This window comes from Halichoerus grypus, chromosome 1 (genome assembly GCF_964656455.1).
Source record: "Halichoerus grypus chromosome 1, mHalGry1.hap1.1, whole genome shotgun sequence".
NCBI classification, from domain to species: Eukaryota; Metazoa; Chordata; class Mammalia; order Carnivora; family Phocidae; genus Halichoerus; species Halichoerus grypus.
The window spans coordinates 180538250-180545966 of record NC_135712.1 but is presented as its reverse complement, the minus strand read 5'-3'; the positions used below and the strand labels follow the sequence as shown (position 1 = coordinate 180545966).

Below are 7717 nucleotides of genomic sequence, written 5' to 3'. Positions count from 1 at the left end.
TAATAGTACCAGCAAAAAGAAAATAATTTTTGGTTCATATCTCTGGAAAATCTAAGGATATCTGTTTCTCTGATTGTTGATCTTATCTTGTTATCTCAGTTTTGGTCAGCATCCCTATGTGGCCATAAATAATTAGCTCTACGTTGTCTTCCTTGGAGCATCATACTTCCACAAATCAGTCTTTCCTGGTTGCCCTACAGAAAAGTTCAAAGGAGAACTTTTAGTCATCTTAGTGTCCTCTGTACATCTCTAAAAGAGTCACTGTTGCTAAGGAAAAGGGGCCATTTATTGGCCAGGATTAAGTCACATACCCACTCCCATTGGGTTGCAGATGGCACTCTAATCAATAATTCTGTCACATGTGATAGAAGAGAACATTTCTCTAACCCAGAGTAGGATGAGACCAGAAGAAAAGGTGTAGGGGAAAAATAGCAGTTATCTGTGTGTACCTCAGGGCAACCTCAGCTCAGAGCTCCATACACTACAGATCTCTCTGGAAGGTGCACTTTGTTGGAGGTAAATTCAGGGCTTTTAGCTTTCTCAACAGTTTTTTTCCTCTTCAGGTTTGGTTCCTTAGGTCTAGTAGGTCACTATTTGATGAGTGACATAATGGACTGTTTCATTACAGTTCTAAAGAGGTTATACACTGCAGTTCTAACATAAAGTTCTTGATAACCTTTAAGCGGTCAACGGAATCTGGGAGATGCCCAATCATTAGTCCAGCCTCCTTAGAATTTTATCCGAGGATGATCATTTAGTTTACTACTTCTGGAAGGACAAACTCACAGATGAAGTGTTAGTCTGAGAGGAATATCTTCAAGATACAATAGATGAAAGAATGACCATTGAGCCGTGTTTTTTATAGACTACAAACCACTTTCCCTTGCATTTGACCTTGCAACATCTTCTAAGACAGGTTTGCCAGTCTCCTTTGTTACAGATGAAGAAATTGAAGCTTCTAGGAATCAGTGACATGCCCAAGATTACACAGTGCTTTAGACAAAGATTTTGGGATTTCAACTCTGAGTCTCATAACTTTAAACACCACCCTCTAACACTCTACTGCCTCTCTGATGCCTCAAGACACTTTTAAAAGAAGGAACACATTCTACTGGAACTAATCAGAGGGAAGGTCTGGAAATACAAATGAGCCATAACTGAGCCTGTTATTCTGTTACCTAAATGGGTGCCGGGAAGTTCAGGCGGGAGGATGACACCTGTACAATTTATTCACCCCCAAATTCACTCCTGAATTGTTAGGAAAATCTCGTTTGAACTCCCAGCCAACTGAGAAATTAAAGGCAGACAGTGACGACGTTGTTTTGTAACTTTGTGCCTTTTAAAATTAACCGAAACTTTCAAGTGCTGCTTTAGATTAAAAGTGGCTAACCGGATAAAGGGAAAAGAGCCACTCAGCTGGATGAATAGTATTGTAAAAGCCCAGACTGAGTTATAGAAAAGGAACGCACAAGAACAATTTTTACAATAATGTTTTAATTATAAAGTGAAGGCAAATTCCTCCACTCCATTCCAGTCCGAGGACAAGTTGATATGTCGCAGAAGCGCTGGGAAGCATACAGGCTGATAGGAAGTCCTTTTATTTTAAGATAGGCTTGAAGGCTAAAACTTTCTAGTGCCAAAACCTTTCACGATTAAAAAATATATATTTTTTATTTTATTAAGGAGTTGGCGTGCTCTCGCAAATGTCTGAGCTGGGAGTAGGGGTGACGGTAGGAGAGCAAGGCTGAGTCCACTCTTATTAATATTAAATAGCCAAGTCTGTACCCTTGAAGCAAGTGGGGAGAGAAGAGGGAGAGGAGCTGCTGACATTGACAATGAATCCAAACAGGAGTTGCAATAGCGGTGTCCACCACGTTGCTTCAGTCCCCGCCTGGCCTTCTGGGAGTTGTAGTTTTCGCGGGAGCGGTTTCCCTGGCGAGCCGGGAACGCCCCGTCCGGGCCGAACTACAGATCCCAGGCAGCGCGCGGCCGCCCGCCCCTCCCGCCCGGGTGCGAGTGTAAACTCGCCGCGCCGGGGCGGGCGGCAGCGAGCGGGCGAGCGCGCTGAGCTGGGCACTGCGCGGGGGCGCACCGCTCGGGGGACCCAGGCCCCGCCACCTTCCCTCCGCCCCCGGGCTCTGTTCTCACTTTCGAGCAGTGGAAGGACGGAAGCAGGAGCCATGCAGTCGGAATCGGGGATCGTGCCGGATTTCGAAGTCGGGGAGGAGTTTCACGAAGAGCCCAAAACCTATTACGAACTCAAAAGTCAACCTCTGAAGAGCAGGTGAGTGGTGACAGCTGGAGGAAGGCGTTGCGGGCGGCTGGGGGGCCCCACACCCTGGGGCGGGGAAAGCCGGTCGCCCGGGCTCTGGGACAAGGACCCCGTGTCCTTGCCCGGGGGCAGAGGGCGAACTGCCCCCCGCAGTTGGGGGCCGCGCCTGCCGGGCCGGTACACCCCTGGGGGGCTCCGCCCAAGTGCGCCTCGGGGGCGCCGCGGGCAGCCCGGGACGACCGGCCCAGGTGAGGGGTCCCTCGGCTGGGGATACCAGCTGCTGAGACCGGGTGGGGGCTGGGGAGCGACCTGGCGCGCAGGTGGGGGAGGAGGAGCCCGGGTCCCGGACGCTGCCCGGGTGGGAAGGAGGAAAAAAGAGTTTCTCGTGAACCCCTTTTCTGGAGATCCTAGCGGGTTGAGGACTCGGAGAGGTAGTGCTTGGGGTGGATTGAGACGCGACGCTGAGGGAAGCAATTAGTTCGTCTGTTGTCGCCTCGTAGGAGTCGGACTCCTCTGGGAAAGCCCGCCCCTGGCCGCCTGCAGGTGATGCTTCCCCGAGCCCGCCTCTCACCTTGCAGACCGCGGCACCAGCGCGCGGGCCGGTCAGGGGCCGCGGGTGGGCGTGTCTCTCGTCCAGGTTAAACTCCCTGGGCAATAGAGTTCCATTCAAATCCGGGCCTTCCCTGGAGGGGAAAAATCCTTGGAACTGGAGGGTACTGGGACACACCTGCTTGGCAGCGACACGTGTTTAATTCGCTGAGGACTTCAAAAACTTTTTGGAGAGAAGTGAAGACACCCGCTGCTCTGGCGCCCCACCACGTTGCGTGCCCCCTTTCTATGCTACCTCCATTTCCACTAGTCCATCGGAATGGGTTGGGTATCTTCCTTTCTTGGTCCTGTGGCCCCTCCCTGGCATTTCCAGTGTTTACAAAGCGGGAGATGGTCATTTGAGGTTGTGATAGTAGAGAAGGGTTTTTATGTCCACCGCTTTCAGTTGTGGAAGAAGATGAAGCCCCGCCTGGAAGGTTCAGCAGTGCTTCTGCACCCATCTCAGACCTTCCTGCCTGCCCTGGCAGTGGGTAGAATCTGGGCCTGGCTGGCAGAGGGTGAGAGGGTCCAGAAATCAGGCTGGTTGAAGAGAAGGGCAACTGACTCAGGACGGAAGTGGTACAGTCTTTGTTTCTGGGGTGCGTGGGGCTGGTATTTGCTCTGGTGGCAAGCAGAACCAGGTTTGTTTCCTTCAGAGCTGTGTCAAGACTCTGAATCCAAGTCGGGGAAACAAATCTGGGAAAGGCAGACCCACTGACTGGGCTGCTGAAGCAGTCTCTTTGCAGATGCTTGAAGGGGATTGGAAGGAAATGCAGTTAGATGCCTAAACCCAGCCTTTAGTTGATGGTTTCTCTTCATAATGGCTGTTTTGTGTGTGAGCATAGATCGTGTGTGTTGGGGGTTGGGGGTTTTGAGTAATATTGTGTAAAGGGTATTGTTGGTTATGCTCATTGGGGCTTTATGTGCATTCGGCTGAAGGGACCAGTGTTTTACCGAGCAGTCTCTGCTTTTGCTTCTATAAGCAAATGCTTACATGGCCAGAAATGAGGGAGTGAGTGTTTGAGTGAGTGTGTGTGTGTGTGTGTGTGTGTGTGTGTGTAGTCCTGAAAGAAATGAATTAACGGACTGTTTGGAACATTTTTGATGGGAACTGATACATAACATTAAATGAGTTTGAGAGAGTGAGGAAAATACCATCTGGAAAAACCCAAATGAGTGCCATGAAACTCATGTTGAAGGATTTGGGCCTGTTCTTTTTCAGAGTCGGCAAAAAATTACTTGCAAGGGTGAACGTCCTCGGTAGCTAGCTAGCATGTGTAAGGAAAAATGTGGGTACGTGGGAAGCAATGGCTTCACACGTTGAAGCTAGAAACAGGTGCGGGACAGAACCGGTATGGAGAGGAATGCTAAATTAAAAAAGTTGTTGTAAAACTTGTCTGTGGAGCAGACACATGCTCTTTGAAATAAACCAGTTAAATAAAATCTGTGAATAAATATATGGGGTTGGCAAAATTTCCCTATACTGTTTTCCACAGTTGTCTAACTTATTGTCATCGGCATCTGTTGTGTGACTTTAAAAGGGCTACATGTTGTTAGGGGCCTCCTCATGGCTTTTTGTCTGAAGTCTTTGCCAGGGCACCTCCCTTCTCATAAGTCTTCGTTGGAAACAGCAGAAATGGAAAGGTTAAGACTGCCGTAGCCATTTTGTCTGTCAGGTATATTCTCTGGATTGTCTCTTGGAGTTGAAAATGTGTTCAGAGTCGGCCCACCTCTCAGCAACTCCTCTGCTCCCACTTTGGTCCAAGTCCTCACCAGCCCGTGCCAGGGTTATTGCAGTAGTCTCTTAACTGCTCTCTTGCCTTCTCCTCTTACCCCTTCTGGTGGATTTTCTACACGGCAGCCACAATGTTCCTGTTAAAATCGGTTTTCAAGGGGGGCAGGCATTGCCCCCCAGGGGTCACTTGACAATGTCTGGGGATATTTTTGGTTGTCCAAATGGAAGGGCGTTGGTACTGGTCTTTAGTAAATGGAGGCCAGAGATGCTGCTAACCATTCTGTAATGCACAAGCTAGCCCCCGCAACAGAGAATTGTCTGGCCCTCAATTGTCACCGCTGACGCTGAGAAACGGTGGGTTAAAACGTGCCACATCATGTCATTCTCTGCTTAAAATTCTCCAGTGGCTCCTAGTTTCAGTAACACTCGAGATCCTTTAACTGGCAAAAGGCAGCCTGTACGGTCAAGCTCCCTGTCAGCTCTGAGCTCATTTGCTGTCGCCAGGCTCATTTCGTCGCTGTTCCTGGAACACTCCAGACCCCTCCACCGTAAGGCCTTTGTATGTTGTTCTTGCTGGTGCCTCTGCCTGGACCGTCCTCTGCCCAGAGAGCCACAGTGCTCACTGCCTCACCGACTTCAGGTCTTACTTTTAATATTCTTACCAGGCCTCCCTCACTATGTACAATTGCTATCCCTCCAAACTCTCATCTTCCTTGCCCTGCTCTATTGTTTCCATAATATTTATATTACAGTTGACTCTGTCATTTTTAATATGTTATGTTGATGTTTCTCCCCACTAGACTGCTAGCTTCAAGGGAGCAGGGATTTCTGTCTGTTCCTTGTTTACTGTTGTGTTCCTAGAATCTAGAGCAGAGTTTCTCAACCTCAGTGCAGTTGACATTTCGTGCTGGATAATTCTTTGTTGTGGGAGCAGTCCTGGGCATTGCACGATGTTGAGCAGCATCCCTGGCCTCTGCTTGCTAGAGGCTAGTACCATCCGACCTCCAGCCGTGACCACTGGAAATGTCTCCAGACACTGCCAAATGCCCATGAGGGGCACCGTCACCCCTGTTCAGAACAGTTGGCCTAGAACATTGCCTGGCACAGTAATGATTTGTTGTTTGAACAGGTGTTGCTTTCTCCCTTAGGACTCCGCTTAGGATGGGGTGCTTTGTTCTGATTTTGCATTCAACATTGCAGCCTTTTAAAATAGGTATCCACCAAGGTCTCTCCAAAGAGGAGCTTATATACTCTTCGTTTGGGCTAAGCTACGATGTGCAGGTGTTTCATGAGGAAAGACGGTTTCATTCCTAACCCAGACCTCCTGGCCTTTAGGAATGTGAAGCTGCTCGGTTTAGATCATGTGAACCCCCCTTTTGGTCACAGTCACAGGTAAATCTGTGTTACAGGAAGACGCATGCTATGAGGAAAGGTTCTAATGAAGAATTGTTTGCAGTTCGGTCCCCCCAGCAAGGTTTTTGAAGCCTTTGTATGTTTTGGGAATGAGCTCTGAATGGTGGGTGGCAGGGAAAAAGTGCCAAATATCAAGGGTGAACCCAGAATTCACACGTTGGCACAGTCCCATCAGGGAAACACATGTGGAGCTGTTCAATGCATTCCTAGCAGTGCAGGAACTCTCTGTAGGTCTTTGGGACCTGAAAACAACACATTAAAATATGGTCACATCTCTCAGGTTTAAGGTCCTCTTGTTCAGTTTACTGGGTGTGAAATTCTGTGGCTTTGTAGTCGCTAATGCCCCTTTCCTGGACAGACTTCTGAATTGACCCAATCTATTTCCAGTTTCTTCTCTTCCAAAATTTTAGTTACGTTTTAGGTAACTGTTGTCTAACTTCCTGCAAATTAGAAATGGGAATGAGAGTGAGTCTTAGGTTTATTATGGCAAGATAGGATAAGCAGTGTTTCCCAATGCTGATTCATAGAGAGATGTGTGAAGATTTTACAGGTTTGTGGTGAAATGAGAAAGACAAAGACTATTGTGTCACATGCACATGCACACACACACTCACATGTTTTAGTATAAGGCCGTTTCTTGGATTTATTCTGAGATTTTCTTTCCTGTCTTCCTATTAAAAATACCCTTTCTGAGCCTGCATATTCTCCACTCTGTCTTTTCCTCTTATTGCAGGCTGGGACACAGACACGGTGGTGGTAATCTTGCTTAACCATAAAGCCAAGGGTAGTACCCTAGGGAACACTGAATAGACAAGATTAGAAGGAACATGGACATCTGAATGAACTTGGGGAACACAGCTGACTATCCGTCTAATCTATCAGCTCAAACTTCTACTTGAAAGAGAAATAAATCTGATTTAAAAAATACACTTTTATGAAATGATAATCCATTCTTGGCAAAACACAACTGTCAATCTCTTATTGGTTTCTGAGAGTTTTCTTGATTTTTCTGTCCATCCAATCTGCAGGGAACTGCCAGCATTATTCTGGCATCACTGTCGCTAACTAGCCTGGTGAACTTGGGCAGGCTGGGTGACCCCTAACTTCAGTTTACTCATCTGACTCACCCCTGCGTCCTAGGGGTCTTAAAAGCAGTAGCTATGACGTTGACTGTGGAAGATTATTAGCATGTGCCAGGCACATAGTAAGGGTTCAGTAAATAGTGTTCTGGTTATTAGTTTATTATTTTTTTATTACTTAGCAGTGAGTCCTGACATTCCAGAAGGTGTTTGCATTTGGTTGTCTTTGGCTTTCTTCCTTAAGGCCAGAGTTGTTGGTGAACAACAACCAGTCTCCTAATGAATATCACCACTTAACCACCACTTAATGAGGTATTCAGATAAGTTTTTTTTTTCACATTTTATATTTTTGATCCAACCCATAAAAATTTATTTATGCTGGTTAAAAAAAAAAGCAGTTGTGGCCTTAGTGTATACATAAAACCTCATATTCAGCATGTGTCTATTGAGCTCTGTTATGTGCAAATTAACACCAATAAACATAGTTAACATTTCTGGAGCGTATACCCTGTGCTAGCCCCTATCCTAAGTGTTTTTATGTATGTGGACTTAGTCTTTGCAAAAACTTGCATGAGATGATAATAATAAATAAAAACAATCATGATATTAATTATAATTTTTAAACCTGGT

General features: G+C 46.9%; 1 long non-coding RNA gene across 1 annotated transcript; it reads left to right on the top strand.

The window, feature by feature from the left end:
- Nucleotides 1–2166: 2166 nt before the first annotated feature.
- Nucleotides 2167–6937, top strand: LOC144382378 (uncharacterized). Its single transcript, XR_013449219.1, has 2 exons — nucleotides 2167–2284; nucleotides 6742–6937. It is a non-coding gene; the product is annotated as an uncharacterized LOC144382378 (long non-coding RNA).
- Nucleotides 6938–7717: the final 780 nt, after the last annotated feature.